The 20,838-nt window shown below is 39.3% G+C and overlaps 1 pseudogene; it reads right to left on the bottom strand.

Moving 5' to 3' along the window:
• Positions 1-2,494: 2,494 nt before the first annotated feature.
• Positions 2,495-20,071, bottom strand: LOC120794685 (annotated as a pseudogene).
• Between the last annotated feature and the right edge of the window lie 767 nt (positions 20,072-20,838).

Consider the following 20,838-nt stretch of genomic DNA (forward strand, 5'->3'; position numbering starts at 1 on the left):
AATAATATAGCTCACATGTACTGTTATGAAGCACCGTGATACTTGATGTTTGATACACTCTGCAACTTTTGTAAAAGTGGCTTAATTTTATTATGTCATGCCTGTTGCATTATTTTGCCTTGAATGTTTTATAGCTTTTTTATGGTTGTCTATGTTATAGTAGTAGCAGTTTGTATTTTACAATAAGCTACCTAGGTAGACTTTTGTCAGATGTTTGATGTGATTGTGAATAATGGTAGTAAAGTCTAGCAGCAAACCAAATTTATGGGGCAGTAAAAATTGTTCTGATTTGACCCGGAGTCCCCGCTATGAATTGTATTTTTATCATGCAGGAAGAACAGGACCACTGGAGGAGATAAAAGATTTTATCGTCTTTAAAGTCATCAAAGCCAAGCCTTGTTATGTTCTCAAACACGATATCCCTGAAAGATTCAAAGAAAGTAGATAATCATTGTGTCTTAAACATTCCACTCCCTAAGCAATAATCAATATTATCCCACAAAAAATTATTAATGAAATTAAAATTAAAATTAAAATTACAAACTGTTACAGAAATGGTTCACAATCAGGGAATAAAAATGAAAATATGTTATTCAGGCGATCATTGCTAACCTTGGTTTTGTGTATTGATTTGAGACTAGACTTCTCTGAGTGTAGGTTAATTTGGTATGACACTAAACTACTTCTGACAGTGCCCTTTATCAAAAGTGACGTTTCATCCTTTCATCTGATAATCTCTTCCTTTCTATAGAATGTGGCTTTAGAATTCTTTATCCAACAGGGGAAGAATCTGCGTTAATACTTGAGCCGAAAGTAAAGACAGGAAGAGGGGGAGAGATTGTCATCAAAAATGAAAATGCCTATCTGCCTTATTTGCCAATTTCCAGCAACCTTTCTGCTGTGTACCATCTGCCAAAACAAGCCTCTTCAGCATCTTCAGTCAATTTAGAAACTATAGTAGTTCCTTAAAGGTTGAATGTTCGCCACAGTTGAAGCAAGATGCGGACTTGGCAGATAGTGAGTCATCCACTGAGGTCACTCCATGTTCGGTGGATGGTGTGGACTACAAACACCCAATCTAATCCTTATTTCACTCACAGTAAAATAGAACAATTTTATTTACATTTATGTGGTTATTTATTTACTTTTAAGCACTGATGGAAGAAGGTGGGCATGGTCCAGTCATGTAGACTACTTAGTCATTTATTCTGAAAATGACTTTCATTGTGTTGATGTATATCTCTGTTGGGTTACGCTTGCCTGTGACATTTAATGAAAATGATAAGGTACTTTTATTCATTGTTAGATCCTGGCTGGATTTTCTCAACTTTCTTGCCTACTCCATTGTTATCTAAAGCTTTTAAATGTATGTATTTTGTGAAAGTTAGAAGAATTCTACCAAAATTTCTCGGAGGAAACAGGCAAAGTGTTGGTTCTCTGCAACAGTAATTTGCATTACACTGCAGTGCCATGCAGGTATTAAGCCACAACTTGATTGTTGTTGATTAGCTGATCATTGTTGTGGTTTCTGGCTGCTAGCAGCAACCACAGAACCCTCTACTATGTACAATAGAAGGGTTGATCCTTATCCACATTAATGTTCAGGCTGGAATAGGATTCTGTACAAAGTTCCTAAGTAACAAATGAGACCCAGATGCCATATATAAAAATACTCTAGTTATACTTTTAACCTTCTTTATACCTGATTACTTCATAAATGACAGAGATTTACCAATAAGATTCACCACAAAGAAACTAAGGATTGGATCGATAAACATCGTACATAGTGAATGTAGCAAAGGACAAGCAGTTTGAACTTTAGCATGCTAGACATTTGTTCCCTCTACTATTGTTAAGCAAAATTACTTACTACAAATACAAATCACAAGGACAAGGAATCTCAAATGGAAATACAATTCAAAGGCTTATGTAACATGTTGAGTGATTTTAAAATATGGATAATCTTTGATCTCCCCTAGACCAGAGTTTTGACGAGCAGGGTCACCACTAAGGTCAGCTGGCTTGAAGCACTGTTTGGTTCCATCCTGTTGTCTGCAAGAGAAGAACCAGAATTCATAAAAGATGAACTGAACACACTCTATGTCATGTACAAGAATACAAAAGTTATGAAAAGATAACAGAGCTTGACCATTGCTATTTGGTATCAGGACTAGTGGTCCTTGTGAGATGGAAGCAGTATCATGGTAGGATACATCCCTTGCCACTTGCCTGTGCTAACCTGGGTAGCAGTGCTGCAGGTAAACAACATTAGAGGCCTCTGCTGTTGCCCCTGTTGTCAATCTATCCAATATCTCTACAAACACACACAAACACAGTGGTATGTACAGCTGTGCAGTTGTTGTGTCTCAAAAGACACAGATGAACCTGGCATTGCAGGATGGATGAAAAGTTGGTAAAGGTTAACATCCTCAAGGAAAATCTGGCCACACTGAGGATGCCATTCTGAACCAGCTCTACTTTACCATCTGCTGGATTAGGACACCTAGGAGACAGGGAAGGGAAATGGTACAAGTTGACTATAATTCTAGCATCTAAAATCTTATTCCATCTGCACTGATATCAATATAGTGTAATGGACTGTACCCTGAGAACTGTCCCACAAAGCTGCTCGTCATTGTCAAAGTGGAACACCAGTTGTTGATCCTGGAGAGTCCCTTTACAGGAGTGGTCTTGGAGATGGAGGGCACTAGAGTGAATGCCAGCTTCAAACAGCTGGCAGCGGGACACAGATATGGTGCCTGAACTACTGACACAAGTGATGGATGAGTCTATGAAAGTGAGATAGAAATAAATAAAAACATTCTGTAATTTTTGTATAGTTAATCTCATAATTTAAAGATGCACTAATCAATATTTTTAAATTAATAATGGATCAAATGAATAATCTAGTTTAGGAGTCATTTGAAAGGTGTTGCTTGTAGTGACAAACCCACAGAGAGTTTTGAAGTGAGATGTTACTGATGTTTTAGGATTGTTTTTGAGAAATTACGTTTTGTTGTTATTTTGCCATGGCGAATGGCTCACATTACCTAGCAATACCAGTACCCGTGAGACTCTGCAGCTATTGCTGTGGAGAAGAAGCCAATCAGAGGTGCCAGTCATAGCGGCTGAAATTGTTCAAAATTGACCCAGAATTTCTGTAGATTGCACAATTAGTTCTCTCGACACTGTAATCTTTAGCTTCCAATTCTGTTTGTGCAGCACACGAACAGAATTTTACACGCAGTGATTGGATATTTTTTTGATGAAATGCTACTTGGGAGTAATAGCTAAAATCTACCTCAAAGTTTTTATCTACACAGGCTTGCAACTTTGACTTTTTATAAGATAACTAGCTATTTCTACCTTAGTTGTCAATCTTTTGTACTGATTTTTCTAATCGGGCGAGGTTCATCCCAATCCAAGACATAATCTCACTTTGCAACTCTTTCCGTACTGATCTCTGCAGTTCTCCTCCACTCTGTTGAGCATTTTAGTGTCTTACCCCTCACTGTTTTACTTTTACAACCTGCAACTTTACTGTCTAGGTCAACTCTCACGGCTCTCATCAGCCTTTTTTCCAGCAGCAGCATGCAGCTATTGTTCGTGAAAGAACTTTGAAAAACCGACTAGTTGTTGAACATAGTGGAGTAATTAGCCGCTAAAGAGGCAGATATTTTCCTCAGGAGTTGGTATAACAAACTGAAAATCAAACTGTAGCTTACTGAGAAAAACAAATTCGTGCAAAGCAACAATCCTTAAAATGCTGCAGGAAATAAACCTACTAAAAACAAAGATGTAACAGGCATTCTGAAATGGAGTGACAGATCAAGGACATTGTGTAACAACATTACTATGAAGTTGATATACAAGTATTTCCAGCCTCACTTTATTTCCCTACCCTTTGTGGGTGCTCATTGACGGCCAGGTTCTGTTTTAAATAATTCTGTTTTTAAAAAAAAATAATAGATAGTTTAAATTAGTTCCAGCCATGTTGGCTGTTTTACCATATGCCATTTCTACATTATCCACCAGTGACAGATTTTTCTTTCTTTTGGCAACTGAAAAATACTGAATCCCACAAATGTCATGGCAAAGCAAGTATATACATCACAGTTCATAAAGTGAAGCAATTTAAAATCTATAGACTTAGACCTAAAAAAAAAAGCTAAAGTTAAATGCTTTTGATTAATGAAAATACTTGATGTAGGTGTATCAGTATAACAAACTGAAAATCAAACTGTAGCTTACTGAGAAAAACAAATTCGTGCAAAGCAACAATCCTTAAAATGTTGTAATGTTAAAACGATGTTTTATTTATTTATTTAGTAATGAAAATACTTGATGTAGGTGTACTGTCATCTCAATGGAGACTTGTGTTCCCTTTGCCTCAAACTTTAGCAACATGGCAAAACCCTGCTGGCCTTTGGGCACTTTCTCTGCTGTCACCACAAAGTGGGGGTGATCAGACAATCCCTTCACTTTGGCAAGAGTCAGTCGACAGGCCCCAGGATAATGGTATGTCAGTCCATCAAATGTATGATATGACCCTGGGCCCCTTGTCAAGCATGTTGCATAGCTGTTAGATCTGCATCCTCTTTCTCCCTCCTCCACACTGCAAGATTGAAGTGGACCACAACCATGTGGGCGACAGGTCATGGAGCCGTAACTGCAGCTACAACGTCTTCCACAGTCTTCATCTAGTATTACAGTTTCTCTACAGCGGTAGTAGCGACCCTCAAAGCTGCAGCCACACTCAGCATGAGGGACGCAGACTCCAGCACTGAAGATGTAGCCTGAATTGCAGATGCAGCTCTCCTGGGCAGGGAGAGGGCAGCTGTGGGTGGAATTTGGATTGACACAGGTAGATGGACATCCTGTGCCTTGGGACTCAAAGTGGCTGTTGGCTGGGCAGAGGATTTCTAAACAAAAGCAAACAATATTTATATTGACCTCATGGGCATTTTGAAATGATATGTTTAAATAATGTTGAACGACTGACAGACATACCACAAAAGCCTGGTTGCCTCCAACTTGGCAGCTGGATACCATTCTGTTGACACTGACTTGTGTAAACATTTAGGGCTTGACACGTAATTGACTGGTATCCTCCTCCTACACACAGATAATACCAGATAATACAGACAACTCTTCACAAAGGTCTGTGGGGGAAGTCGTTGATGGCAAGCAGCAAACGGTCCAGCACTGCTCTGGAGGATACCACAATGGTCAGTATTGCTGTATAAAGCTGTCTGATCATCAAAAACCTGACTCATAAACCTGGACAGTGCCATTGCTAAGGGAGAGCGGAGTGGCAGCAAAGTTTCCATTAACCTGTAAACACAGCACCAGACAACGACATTGTAAAAATATGAACTACATAAAAATATAACGGGGTTGAAACTTGAAAGGAGCAGGGTTGCCCGAGACACTGCAGACCTACTGAGGTGCAGGTGCACAGGTACTTTCACTCCAGAATGAGTCACCCAGCTGCACGGGTTTGGGGGGCATTTTTGCCTGGACAGAAAACTGCCTTTATTTTTAGAGTAAACAGTAGAGTGGTGGCAAAAAATGAGTGGAAGAAAGGTGCCAGGCCGTCTTGAACTGGGGTTGTGCATGCTCATGGTCAACGTCTTAAAATTGTAGCCCATGATGCTATAACCATTTAACTATGGGAAATACTTTGGCATACAAATACAAATCATACATTTTTTAATTTCCAATGTAATAGCTGCTTACTGCACAATGTAGCCAGCTGTGGGCAGCATGTAAAACATTAATCAATGGCTCAACACTAAGTATAGATTTATCTTATTTATTGATCACATATCCACATTACTGTAAAGAAGTATGAATAGTGATCATCCTCTGGTTGTGACCTTAGCATTTAAACTGCAGCCTCTTGATCCATGATCTGTCCGAAAGGCCCAGCGACCAGGTACATTGACATTGCTGCTAAGTTGTAAAACTGAGCCACTGCCTGTTGAATATCTAGAGAATGATCCAGGGATGGTTAAGTGTTGAGCAGAACTGACTGTGTCATACCCAGCCTGGAAATACATGTCACACAGATATAATGAAATGTGTGTTTTTTGTATTTGTACATTGCCATTACTGTATTAAGATTTAGGTACAGCATGGCAACTTAAAACATGTTTTTGTATTTTACTATTATTTTTAGGTACAGCATGGCAAAAAAACATATGTTTTTTTGTTTTTGTTTCTTTGTAGGGCTAATATTCTAACCTGTATGAGTTATAGTTGTTATAGTTATTATAGTTTATCAGGACAAATGAATACTGGCCACCGGAATGCTTGGAATGTTGTTCGCTGAAAAAAATTGACTTGTGTGTCAGTACGCCATGACAGAGCGGTTGGGTGTAGTGACAGCTGCTTGACTGATTTTAGAATACGCAGATCAGTAATACAGTTATCGGGGGATTTATCGACCAGTGACAGATTTTTCCTCCTTTTTGTAGGCTCTAAGTATATTATATTATGAGTTGTTTGCAGTATAAATCCATAGTTTTATCAGGAATGAATACTGGCCACCAATGAATGTGGAATGCTGAAAAAAAAAAAAATGTGTGTGTGTGTGTCAGCCATGACAGAGCGGTTGGGTGTAGTGACAGCTGCTTGACTGATTTTAGAATACGCAGATCAGTAATACAGTTATCGGGGGATTTATCGACCAGTGACAGATTTTTCCTCCTTTTTTTTCTCTTTCCTTTCCAGTAGATTAAATTAGTTCCAGTCATATTGGCTGTTTTACCATATGACATTTCTACATTATCCACCAGTGACAGATTTTCTTTCCTTTGGCAACTGAAAAATACTGAATCCCACAAATGTCATGGCAAAGCAAGTATATACATCACAGTTCATAAAGTGAAGCAATTTAAAATCTATAGACTTAGACCTAAAAACAAAGCTAAAGTTAAATGCTGTTGATTAATGAAAATACTTGATGTAGGTGTATCAGTATAACAAACTGAAAATCAAACTGTAGCTTACTGAGAAAAACAAATTCGTGCAAAGCAACAATCCTTAAAATGCTGCGGGAAAGAAACCTACTAAAAATAAAAATGTGACAGGCACTCTGAAATGGAGTGACAGATAAAGGACTTTTGTAACAACATCGCTATGAAGTTGATATACAAGTATTTCCAGCCTCACTTTATTTCCCTACCCTTTGTGGGTGCTCATTGACGGCCAGGTTCTGTTTTAAATAATTCTGTTTTTTTTTTTAAATAATAGATAGTTTAAATTAGTTCCAGCCATGTTGACTGTTTTACCATATGCCATTTCTAGATTATCCACCAGTGACAGATTTTTCTTTCTTTTGGCAACTGAAAAATACTGAATCCCACAAATGTCATGGCAAAGCAAGTATATACATCACAGTTCATAAAGTGAAGCAATTTAAAATCTATAGACTTAGACCTAAAAACAAAGCTAAAGTTAAATGCTGTTGATTAATGAAAATACTTGATGTAGGTGTATCAGTATAACAAACTGAAAATCAAACTGTAGCTTACTGAGAAAAACAAATTCGTGCAAAGCAACAATCCTTAAAATGCTGCGGGAAAGAAACCTACTAAAAATAAAAATGTGACAGGCACTCTGAAATGGAGTGACAGATCAAGGACTTTTGTAACAACATCGCTATGAAGTTGATATACAAGTATTTCCAGCCTCACTTTATTTCCCTACCCTTTGTGGGTGCTCATTGACGGCCAGGTTCTGTTTTAAATAATTCTGTTTTTATTTTTTAATAGTAGATAGATTAAATTAGTTCCAGCCATATTGGCTGTTTTACCATATGACATTTCTAGATTATACACCAGTGACAGATTTTTCCTGCCTTGAATACTTGATGTAGGTGTATCAGTATAACAAACTGAAAATCATCAAACTGTAACTTACTGAAAAAAACAAATTAGTGCAAAGCAACAATCCTTGGTTTTTCCATGTACTGAATGTACTGTAGAGGCAGGTAAAACCAATGTGGGTAGTTGGCCCAGTGTTTCCTGGTAAAATCTTTATATCAACGTTTAATGTGGATACCAAAAAAAATGGTAGAATTAATTTAGTTCCTATCGGGCGCTATTTAGTTGTTTCAATATTTAGATATTGCAGAATGAATTGGAATAATATTAATTCATGGTTAATTTACAGTGTTGGAAATGACATTTTCAATTATAATTATTTAATTTTAGCTTTAATGATTTATTTACATTGAAGGACCAAGGAGTAAAAGTGGTTACTTACAATGTTAAAGCATGTTGGGAAAATGTTCACACTTCTAATGCGCAGAAGTAAAATAACAGGAAAACTGGCTGAAAAAAGCTCGGAGCTCAGTTATTGTATGTTCATGCATGACATACAGTATGTGCTCTACTGTTCTTACAGAGACACTGGGCACAGCCCTGAACAGCATAAGGTCTCATGGCTGGGAGTTGGGTGCAATGTACCTGCAGGAGCAAATATCTTGACGCCATTTTCAAAAACACTGTCCTGTATATAATGTAGCAAAAAATACAGTGTCTGAACACTTCTTAAACTGGAAACTATGCTCAGTAAAGGGCAGAGAGGGCAGTTGTGGGTGGAATTTGGATTGATACAGGTAGCTGGACATATCAAATATTGATATGTGTGATTGTTTGTGATTAAATCAAAATATATATATTTCTGCCAACACTTAAAGTCTCCATGAAACCCTCTCACCACCCCATAAATATTTGCTTGCTCGCTGCCGCATGTGTATTACACATTGCATGTTACTGATGGTCAGGGGCACAGTGAGGGGGTTAGGGGAACTAAGTTACCATGGCCCCAACACAGGGAGCATGGAACAAAGCTTTTACCTGTAACTTTGAAAACCATAAGTAAACTATTACTGTTGGCTGAATAAATAGTTTGAGGGACTATTTCTTGTATCATAAGTGATATCAGAGCTCCTGAGCTCATAACGGTGTTACAAAAAGTAATTTCAAGCCGTTTTTTTTGGCAGTTTGCACTAAAAGAACACTTGCCACAATAACACCCAGTAAACTGTAGCTTACTGAGAAAAACAAATTCGTGCAAAGCAACAATCCTTAAAATGCTGCGGTAAATAAACCTACTAACGTGTGACAGGCACTCTGAAATGGAGTGACAGATCAAGGACATTGTGTAACAACATTACTATGAAGTTGATATACAAGTATTTCCAGCCTCACTTTATTTCCCTACCCTTTGTGGGTGCTCATTGACGGCCAGGTTCTGTTTTAAATAATTCTGTTTTTTTTTTTAAATAATAGATAGTTTAAATTAGTTCCAGCCATGTTGACTGTTTTACCATATGCCATTTCTAGATTATCCACCAGTGACAGATTTTTCCTTCTTTTGGCAACTGAAAAATACTGAATCCCACAAATGTCATGGCAAAGCAAGTATATACATCACAGTTCATAAAGTGAAGCAATTTAAAATCTATAGACTTAGACCTAAAAACAAAGCTAAAGTTAAATGCTGTTGATTAATGAAAATACTTGATGTAGGTGTATCAGTATAACAAACTGAAAATCAAACTGTAGCTTACTGAGAAAAACAAATTCGTGCAAAGCAACAATCCTTAAAATGCTGCGGGAAAGAAACCTACTAAAAATAAAAATGTGACAGGCACTCTGAAATGGAGTGACAGATCAAGGACTTTTGTAACAACATCGCTATGAAGTTGATATACAAGTATTTCCAGCCTCACTTTATTTCCCTACCCTTTGTGGGTGCTCATTGACGGCCAGGTTCTGTTTTAAATAATTCTGTTTTTATTTTTTAATAGTAGATAGATTAAATTAGTTCCAGCCATATTGGCTGTTTTACCATATGACATTTCTAGATTATACACCAGTGACAGATTTTTCCTGCCTTGAATACTTGATGTAGGTGTATCAGTATAACAAACTGAAAATCAAACTGTAACTTACTGAGAAAAAACAAATTAGTGCAAAGCAACAATCCTTGGTTTTTCCATGTACTGAATGTACTGTAGAGGCAGGTAAAACCAATGTGGGTAGTTGGCCCAGTGTTTCCTGGTAAAATCTTTATCAACGTTTAATGTGGATACCAAAAATGGTAGAATTAATGTTCCTGTCGGCCGCTATTAGTTGTTTCAATATTTAGATATTGCAGAATGAATTGGAATAATATTAATTCATGGTTAATTTACAGGAGTGTTGGAAATGACATTTTCAATTATAATAATTTTAGCTGTGATTTAACATTGAAGGACCAAGGAGTAAAAGTGGTTACTTACAATGTTAAAGCATGTTGGGAAAATGTTCACACTTCGAATGCGCAGAAGTAAAATAACAGGAAAACTGGCTGAAAACGAAAGCTCGGAAGCTCAGTAAGTTTTATTGTATGTTCATGCATGACATACAGTATGTGCTCTACTGTTCTTACAGAGACACTGGGCACAGCCCTGAACAGCATAAGGTCTCATGGCTGGGAGTTGGGTGCAGTGTACCTGCAGGAGCAAATATCTTGACGCCATTTTCAAAAACACTGTCCTGTATATAATGTAGCAAAAAATACAGTGTCTGAACACTTCTTAAACTGGAAAATATGCTCAGTAGAGGACAGAGAGGGCAGTTGTGGGTGGAATTTGGATTGATACAGGTAGCTGGACATATCAAATATTGATATGTGTGATTGTTTGTGATTAAATCTAGATATATATATTTCTGCCAACACTTAAAGTCTCCATGAAACCCTCTCACCAGCCCATGAATATTTGCTCGTTTCTGCCGCATGTGTATTACACATTGCATGTTACTGATGGTCAGGGGCACAGTGAGGGGAATAGTGGAACTAAGTTACCATGGCCCCAACACAGGGAGCATGGAACAAAGCTTTTATCTGTAACTTTGAAAACCGTAAGTAAACTATTACTGTTGGCTGAATAAATAGTTTGAGGGACTATTTCTTGTATCATAAGTGATATCAGAGCTCCTGAGCTCGTAAAGGTGTTACTAAAAGTAATTTCAAGCCGTCATTTTCGGCAGTTTTCAGATGCTTATAATACACAGTGTTTCTCAACTAATAACGTTTGAAACTGGGATAGTTTACTAAAGTGTTTTGATCAGTTTTACTGATGAAAATAAACCTTGAGCAGCATCATAAAAGTTGAACTGCTGGCTCCTGTTTAAGACCAGAGTGAGATGTACTGTATTTCCAGTTTATGCTCAGGGCAGAGTGAAGACCTGAAAAACTGTGATGGAAATCACGTTGTGAAACCTCATCCTGTGCACAGAAGATCTTGGCCCTCATTTCCTGACACACAAACATCAAACACACAGTCGTCTAAATATGGCGCTGGGTCCACCTGCTCATGGCAGAAGCTAAAGGGGCCATCGGCATGAATCAACTCACACTGAGCTGTAGCAGGCTGTTCATTGGTACACTGTGGGCAGGAGGAACCACACCCATCACTGCAGGTGTAGTTGCCTGCCACCTTCCAAGCTGTCCCAAACTCATCTGGAGTGGTGACTATTGTCCCTGACAGGGTGTGGAACTCATCATTTGGGTTTCCATTGAAGTTTCCACAAAGTCGACATGTTACAAGACATTCAAGAAAATAGTGCGGGCTCTATTAATGCGGGCTTTAAAAGGTAGTTAATGTTGAAAAGTTTTAAGAGGTGTTGCCCTCACCGTAGCTCTCATTGTTGGGCCAATGGTGGTGTTCATCACAGAAGCAGCCGTAAACACCAACCTTTTTACCACACTACTCGTACTCTGACCAGTCCTGCTTTTCACAGGGGGTCTGACTCAGCCGGAGAAACAGCATGGAAAGGAGTAAAGAAACTGAAACACAATTGGTAAGATTCAATTCTATTCTATTCTATTCTATTTATATAGCACCAAATCATAACAGAGGTTATCTCAGGGCACTTTTCGTTTAGAGCAGGTCTAGACCGTACTCTTTAATGTTATATTTAAAGAGACCCAATATTCCCCCATGAGCAAGCACTTGGCGACAGCGGCAAGGAAAAACTCCCTTTAAACAGCTAGAATCCTTGAACAGAACCCGGCTCATGGTGGGCGTCTGTCTGCCTCGACTGGCTGGGTTCAGAGAGAAAGAGAGAGGGAAAAGGAGAGAGGGAGAGGGAGAGGGGAGAGAGAAAGAATATGTGTGTGTGTGTGTGTGTGTGTGTGTGTGTTGGGGGGGCAGGAGTAAGGAACGAGAATATAGCACAGTACAGGTACAACATGAAGATTTATAACAATAATGAGACTAATAATAAAACTAATAATTAAATTAATAGGGTAAATAATAATACTAATAAAACGAAATATAATAATAGTATTGGTAATCATAATAATTGAAGCAGTGGGTGCTGAGCAGGCTCATGGGGGTAGTAGGTGGTTTGCAGTCACAGATCCAGACTCTGCAGCACCAGGGGCAAAAATACCCGCAGAAAGCAACAGGAGGAGAGAGGAGAGAGACGCGAAAGCACAAAACTAGTGCCACGTCAAGTTAGTAAAGAGCACTGATGGGATATGAATGCGTACAGATGGAGAGGAAGAGGAGGAGAGAGGAGCTCGGTGCATCCCTGGGAAGTCCCCCGCAGTTTAGGCCTATAGCAGCATAACTAGGGGGTGGTTAGAGCCAAGCCTGAGCCAGCCCTAACTATAAGCTTTATCAAAAAGGAAGGTTTTAAGCTCTTAAATGTGACCCAAACTGGAAGAAGAGGGGTAGGATTCTGAAGAAAGAAGATACCTACAGCCACGTACTGCAAGATCAACCTTCTTAGGAACACCAATTTTTCTTCTTTATCAGCCCACTGCAAACATACCACATTGCAAAGCTGGGCGCCACTCTGAGATGTTCAACCCCAAAACAGAGCAGGTTCTCTCGTAGGCTGAGATGGCAGAACACAGCATGCCATTGGCTGGAGTTTAGAGGAAGAGATCATAGACACTGGAACTGAAAAATGGCTGGGGGTCAAGGTGCAGGTGACAGGCTCTGAATGGGCCACTGGTGTTTGTGATGATGCTACAGAGCTCGGAAAATTCTTCCCTGAAGGTGCAGTTGTTCAATCCATCACCATTTTCATCATCTGTGGATCCACATCTAGAAAAAGAAATATCATGATGCCATTAGTGTCTGCTGCAGTATTCATAAAATTATCCTACATGGCTTTTCATAACAGCTCACCCTGGTTGGCTCGTGGGTGCCTCCCAGCTGTGTCCAAACTCATTGTCGTTTTGTGCCAGTGTGCCATTGGGTAAGACTTTGTCATCTGCAGGATCACTGTTGAAGTTTCCACACATACCAGTGACTCTGTTTTGACAGTGTTGGGCAATTCTGACCAATAGGGTACTCTGGCCATCAAACTGAACTGTCAGGTCAATGGCATTGACCACTATGTAGCTTCCCTGCCTTACAACCGTAGCTAAGGTTCCTGTGGTGGTTGGAAGAGAGACCTCAGTTCCATTTACCTGGAAGACCAAGAGATTAGAGAGAGATGGACAAGAGCTTTGGGCATTTGTTGTGATCTATGCTGATACCAGACAGATATAGAGTTACATAAAATAATAACATGTTTACCTTTACTCTTTTGTTTGGTCCAATCCTGATGTATGCACTCTCTGGTTGATTTGAGAGGTATATATCCACTGCTGATACAAACGACACACGGTTGTTGCCACGGTGATTATTGGTGGCTGCTACCTGAAACTGGGTTTCATTGGTGCCGTGGCTCACACTCTCAGTGATGATGTACGAGCACGTGCCCTGGAAATGAGCTAGTGCCCCGTCAAAGGTGATGTAGTGTGGGTCCCCCCACACAGTACAAGTAGACATTGAATCAAAACAGCCCAGCTGGCCATTTCTGACAGTGCACTCTTGTGCAGGAGTGCAAGATGTAGCAGAGCAGCGCAGGTCATTGGGAGCCTGGCATTCACATCGCTGGGAGCAACCTTCTATCCAGAATGACTCACCAGCCTGTAGCATGTGAGAAAAAGAGATACACGCCACATATTAGGCCAAATCAATGAACAGACTTTTTTCACAGGAGACAATTTGACAAGATAAAAGAAGGAAATGCAAATGTCTAATTAATAGTCAAAATGAATTGCATTCTGTTTAGGTGAGCCAGGTCCAGGGTCCTGCTGGCTGACTGGACAGGTTTCCTGGGACATGACCAATATAGTTCTGAATCTGCCAAGTGACAGAGCAACCAATCATAATAGTTGATTCCACCCGCAGAGGTTGATTGACAAGTAAGCGTAATACTGAAATAAATGAAATAAATAAAACAGTCCTTTGCAGGAAAAAATAAAGAAAAAGAACACAGTGAAATAAATGTTTAAACTCCAGCCTTAAAATAGATAATAAATATATTAAAACATGTAGAATAAAGTTGGAATGAAGTTTTATAATTGTAAACATATAAATTTATTTCAGTTGATACATATATACTTGGATATATATTTGATTTATTTATTCATTTCATTGAAGTATTTATTTAACTTAGGGAGAAGTACTTAATATTTTTTGTTTAATATTTATTTATTTTACTTCCTATTCATATTTTTAATCTTATTTATTCCATTGTCATTTTATCAATTTGTCTATTTTATCAACATAGATACGGCCCATCTAGTATTCAGTACAAAGAGGCGTGCGTGGAGGTAAAGTAATGCTGGTCTTCCACAAGGGGGAAAAGCCTCACTGCGCATGTCAGACTGCCGTCAACCAATTTTAATAGTATCCTCGTAAAAAGCTGGCGTTAATCAAAATGTTTGTGCCATTCTATCTAGCATACATGTAACCATTATCCCTTTTACACTGCTCAAATTCCTCACCATGAGTCTCAGTGAAACTTCTCCAAACAGACCACTGAGGACGATGAACGTCCCGCTCGTCAATGGAAAGGGAATTCATTATTGGATTAATGGACAGGCAGTGTCATGGAGAAGTGTGCACACATGAACGGCCCCCATGGACCTTTCTAGAAAGGAGGTCAGGAATAATTTTTTTTCCACAGGTCTCTTCTTTATCTCTTTGTTGTTGTGTGTCCTGTGTGTGTGTGTCGTGCTCCTTCACCTGCCTTGGTGATCAGGCCAGCTTTCTGCCCTGTGATTGTTATTATTTATCATCATTTGATTAACATCTCTTTCATTCTTCTGCCTATTGGCCCCACTGTTGCCCCTATCACTTGGTTACTGAGTAAAGTGTACACTGTTTTCCATTTGTTTGCTTTATGCTTAGGCTGCCCGGACAGTTGGTCCTTCTTCAGCTTTACTAGAGTTACATAAAATATTAACATGTTTACCTTTACTCTTTTGTTTGGTCCAATCCTGATGTATGCATTCTCTGGTTGATTTGAGAGGTATGTATCAACTGTTGATAGAAACGACACATGGTTGTTGCCATGGTCATTATTGGTAGCTGCTACCTGAAACTGGGTTTCAATATTGTCTTGATAAACCAAGCCAATATTGTAGTGTTGTTTTGGTCGTCTCCTTCCAGTTTTGTGAAATTACTTGATTAGGAAATTTCAGGCAAATGAGGATAAAGTTTTTTGTTAAGTATACTTATGTTGATGGTTGATAGACACAGGCAGTGGACATCATGATTCTGATATCTGTGATGTAAGAGAGCTGCTTAATGGGGACCAAAGGTAAATTGTTATATGTGCAAATACTGAAATCTTTGCATAATTCATTTGATACGGACTATCAGATAAATTATTCGAGCATATTTATACAAATCTGGTGTTTTATTCATTTACAGTTATATGACTTAGATTATAGTAGAAGCCGTCATATTGGCAGCCACAGCTTTACACAGGGACACATGTTGTCCGACTTCTTAGGAACCCCTCATCACAGCAAACCTGCTCAAGTCACCTGCTGGCACAGGTGTGGCCACAGTTGGTACCACACAGCTCATAATGGCTGTTGGCTGGACAGTCCAGTCCTTAATAGATGAGAAAAGTAATGATGGATGATTGTTTCTTAGGCTGTTTGTATAGTGGATAAACAACACATTGACTGTTTGACTCACTGCAAGTGGTGGTCTGTCTCCAAGTGTAGATTCGAACACTGGCAGACTGACAGGCACTGATTATGCTTGAATGGCCCTGCACAGATCTTGGCCCTCATTTCCCGACACACAAACATCAAACACAAAGTCGTCTAAATATGGCGCTGGGTCCACCTGCTCATGGCAGAAGCTGGGCCCTCGGCTTGAATCAACTCACACTGAGCTGTAGCAGGCTGTTCATTGGTACACTGTGGGCAGGAGGAACCACACCCATCACTGCAGGTGTAGTTGCCTGCCACCTTCCAAGCTGTCCCAAACTCATCTGGAGTGGTGACTATTCTCCCTGATAGGGTGTGGAACCTGTGTAACAACATTACTATGAAGTTGATATACAAGTATTTTTCAGTCTCACTTTATTTCCCTACCCTTTGTGGGTGCTCATTGTCGACCAGGTTCTGTTTTAAATAATTCTGTTTTTATTTTTCAATAATAGACAGATTAAATTGGTATGGGTTTTGCTAGCAGTATGAAGCTTTTTCAGTATTAATAATTTTCCTATTGCAATGCCAACAGTTATTCCTTTGGAAAATCTATAAAAACCTGAGAGGAAAAATCATAGTTACATCAAAATAAAGCCCAACCTAATAAAGATTTGACGATGATAGAGTAATTACTAAATAAATAAATAAAACATGGTGGCATGTTTAAGTTCATGTACTTTAATTATGCATTTGTATTGCAACTTTTCTAGAAACAATTATCAATAACTCCTCATTCATGTATTATGCAAGAGCAAAACTCACTGGCTGAAAACAAAAGCTCGGAAGCTCAGTAAGTTTTACTGTATGTTCATGCATGACATACAGTATGTGCTCTACTGTTCTTACAGAGACACTGGGCACAGCCCTGAACAGCATAAGGTCTCATGGCTGGGAGTTGGGTGCAGTGTACCTGCAGGAGCAAATATCTTGACGCCATTTTCAAAAACACTGTCCTGTATATAATGTAGCAAAAAATACAGTGTCTGAACACTTCTTAAACTGGAAAATATGCTCAGTAGAGGACAGAGAGGGCAGTTGTGGGTGGAATTTGGATTGATACAGGTAGCTGGACATATCAAATATTGATATGTGTGATTGTTTGTGATTAAATCTAGATATATATATTTCTGCCAACACTTAAAGTCTCCATGAAACCCTCTCACCAGCCCATGAATATTTGCCTGCTCTCTGCCGCATGTGTATTACACATTGCATGTTACTGATGGTCAGGGGCACAGTGAGGGGAATAGTGGAACTAAGTTACCATGGCCCCAACACAGGGAGCATGGAACAAAGCTTTTATCTGTAACTTTGAAAACCGTAAGTAAACTATTACTGTTGGCTGAATAAATAGTTTGAGGGACTATTTCTTGTATCATAAGTGATATCAGAGCTCCTGAGCTCGTAAAGGTGTTACTAAAAGTAATTTCAAGCCGTCATTTTCGGCAGTTTTCAGATGCTTATAATACACAGTGTTTCTCAACTAATAACGTTTGAAACTGGGATAGTTTACTAAAGTGTTTTGATCAGTTTTACTGATGAAAATAAACCTTGAGCAGCATCATAAAAGTTGAACTGCTGGCTCCTGTTTAAGACCAGAGTGAGATGTACTGTATTTCCAGTTTATGCTCAGGGCAGAGTGAAGACCTGAAAAACTGTGATGGAAATCACGTTGTGAAACCTCATCCTGTGCACAGAAGATCTTGGCCCTCATTTCCCGACACACAAACATCAAACACAAAGTCGTCTAAATATGGCGCTGGGTCCACCTGCTCATGGCAGAAGCTGAAGGGGCCGTCGGCTTGAATCAACTCACACTGAGCTGTAGCAGGCTGTTCATTGGTACACTGTGGGCAGGAGGAACCACACCCATCACTGCAGGTGTAGTTGCCTGCCACCTTCCAAGCTGTCCCAAACTCATCTGGAGTGGTGACTATTGTCCCTGATAGGGTGTGGAACCCATAATTTGGGTTTCCATTGAAGTTTCCACAAAGTCGACATGTTACAAGACATTCAAGAAAATAGGTACATTTCTGGTTACTCGATAGACTTAAAAGAGAGATTGGCGGAAATATCAGGTGTGCTTTTTACAACTTTCTCATATTGTTATTCTTCTGACTTTCTCTTAAAAAATAGTGCATAAAAAACTTTTTTTTTTTTCTAAATGAGATGACACATACTTGCAGTAAACTTTTTCTTTCTGTATGATTCAGTAAACTCCTGAATCTTCAGCCTGAACTCTACTGATGGTCAGAGTGTAGTCAGACCCAGATCTACTTCCACTAAAACGATCTGAAACTCCGGACTGAAGGGTTGTAGCATAATAAATCAGGAGTTTAGGAGCTTCTCCAGGTTTCTGAAGGTGCCAGTTGAGGCAGCTGCCAACATCTGAACTGGTTTTACATTTGATAGAGACAGTTTGTCCTGGAACAACAGACTGAGATCCAGTCCACTAAGTCATGGGAATCGCTATAACTCTCAAATGTTTGCAATTACATTAACTATAATAATAAATTAAATTGAAAATAAATCATGCTTAGCAGGTATCTGGTGAAAATTTTCAGAAATGATTTTAACAACTTACTTGAACCACACCTCTTTTTTCCCTTGAAATATCCACTTCATAGCCCAACACATTCACAAAAACTTCAGCTGTGATTGAGGCCCTAATGATCTCCACACATACATCCATTATTCAGAAACATGATTAGATCATTGAGGAATCTAAGATGTTATGAGAAAAGACAGTGGTACACACTTTGAAGATTGCTGACATATCACATTAAGAATCTGTTTATTCAAAAATGTTCCGATCACTTACTTGTACTGTGCTGCTATCTGTCATCTCAATGGAGACTTGTGTTCCCTTTGCCTCAAACTTTAGCAACATGGCAAAACCCTGCTGGCCTTTGGGCACTTTCTCTGCTGTCACCACAAAGTGGGGGTGATCAGACAATCCCTTCACTTTGGCAAGAGTCAGTCGACAGGCCCCAGGATAATGGTATGTCAGTCCATCAAATGTATGATATGACCCTGGGCCCCTTGTCAAGCATGTTGCATAGCTGTTAGATCTGCATCCTCTTTCTCCCTCCTCCACACTGCAAGATTGAAGCGGACCACAACCATGTGGGCGACAGGTCATGGAGCCGTAACTGCAGCTACAACGTCTTCCACAGTCTTCATCTAGTATTACAGTTTCTCTACAGCGGTAGTAGCGACCCTCAAAGCTGCAGCCACACTCAGCATGAGGGACGCAGACTCCAGCACTGAAGATGTAGCCTGAATTGCAGATGCAGCTCTCCTGGGCAGGGAGAGGGCAGCTGTGGGTGGAATTTGGATTGACACAGGTAGATGGACATCCTGTGCCTTGGGACTCAAAGTGGCTGTTGGCTGGGCAGAGGATTTCTAAACAAAAGCAAACAATATTTATATTGACCTCATGGGCATTTTGAAATGATATGTTTAAATAATGTTGAACGACTGACAGACATACCACAAAAGCCTGGTTGCCTCCAACTTGGCAGCTGGATACCATTCTGTTGACACTGACTTGTGTAAACATTTAGGGCTTGACACGTAATTGACTGGTATCCTCCTCCTACACACAGATAATACCAGATAATACAGACAACTCTTCACAAAGGTCTGTGGGGGAAGTCGTTGATGGCAAGCAGCAAACGGTCCAGCACTGCTCTGGAGGATACCACAATGGTCAGTATTGCTGTATAAAGCTGTCTGATCATCAAAAACCTGACTCATAAACCTGGACAGTGCCATTGCTAAGGGAGAGCGGAGTGGCAGCAAAGTTTCCATTAACCTGTAAACACAGCACCAGACAACGACATTGTAAAAATATGAACTACATAAAAATATAACGGGGTTGAAACTTGAAAGGAGCAGGGTTGCCCGAGACACTGCAGACCTACTGAGGTGCAGGTGCACAGGTACTTTCACTCCAGAATGAGTCACCCAGCTGCACGGGTTTGGGGGGCATTTTTGCCTGGACAGAAAACTGCCTTTATTTTTAGAGTAAACAGTAGAGTGGTGGCAAAAAGATATAATTTAAAAGCAATTTAAAATCTATAGACTTAGACCTAAAAACAAAGCTAAAGTTAAATGCTGTTGATTAATGAAAATACTTGATGTAGGTGTATCAGTATAACAAACTGAAAATCAAACTGTAGCTTACTGAGAAAAACAAATTCGTGCAAAGCAACAATCCTTAAAATGCTGCGGTAAATAAACCTACTAAAAATAAAAATGTGACAGGCACTCTGAAATGGAGTGACAGATCAAGGACCTGTGTAACAACATTACTATGAAGTTGATATACAAGTATGTTTCAGTCTCACTTTATTTCCCTACCCTTTGTGGGTGCTCATTGTCGGCCAGGTTCTGTTTTAAATAATTCTGTTTTTATTTTTCAATAATAGACAGATTAAAGTGGTATGGGTTTTGCTAGCAGCATGAAGCTTTGTCAGTATTAATAATTTTCCTATTGCAATGCCAACAGTTATTCCTTTGGAAAATCTATAAAAACCTGAGAGGAAAAATCATAGTTACATCAAAATAAAGCCCAACCTAATAAAGATTTGACGATGATAGAGTAATTACTAAATAAATAAATAAAACATGGTGGCATGTTTAAGTTCATGTACTTTAATTATGCATTTGTATTGCAACTTTTCTAGAAACAATTATCAATAACTCCTCATTCATGTATTATGCAAGAGCAAATCTCACTGGCTGAAAACAAAAGCT

Source organism: Xiphias gladius, chromosome 9 (assembly GCF_016859285.1).
Source record: "Xiphias gladius isolate SHS-SW01 ecotype Sanya breed wild chromosome 9, ASM1685928v1, whole genome shotgun sequence".
NCBI lineage: Eukaryota > Metazoa > Chordata > Actinopteri > Istiophoriformes > Xiphiidae > Xiphias > Xiphias gladius.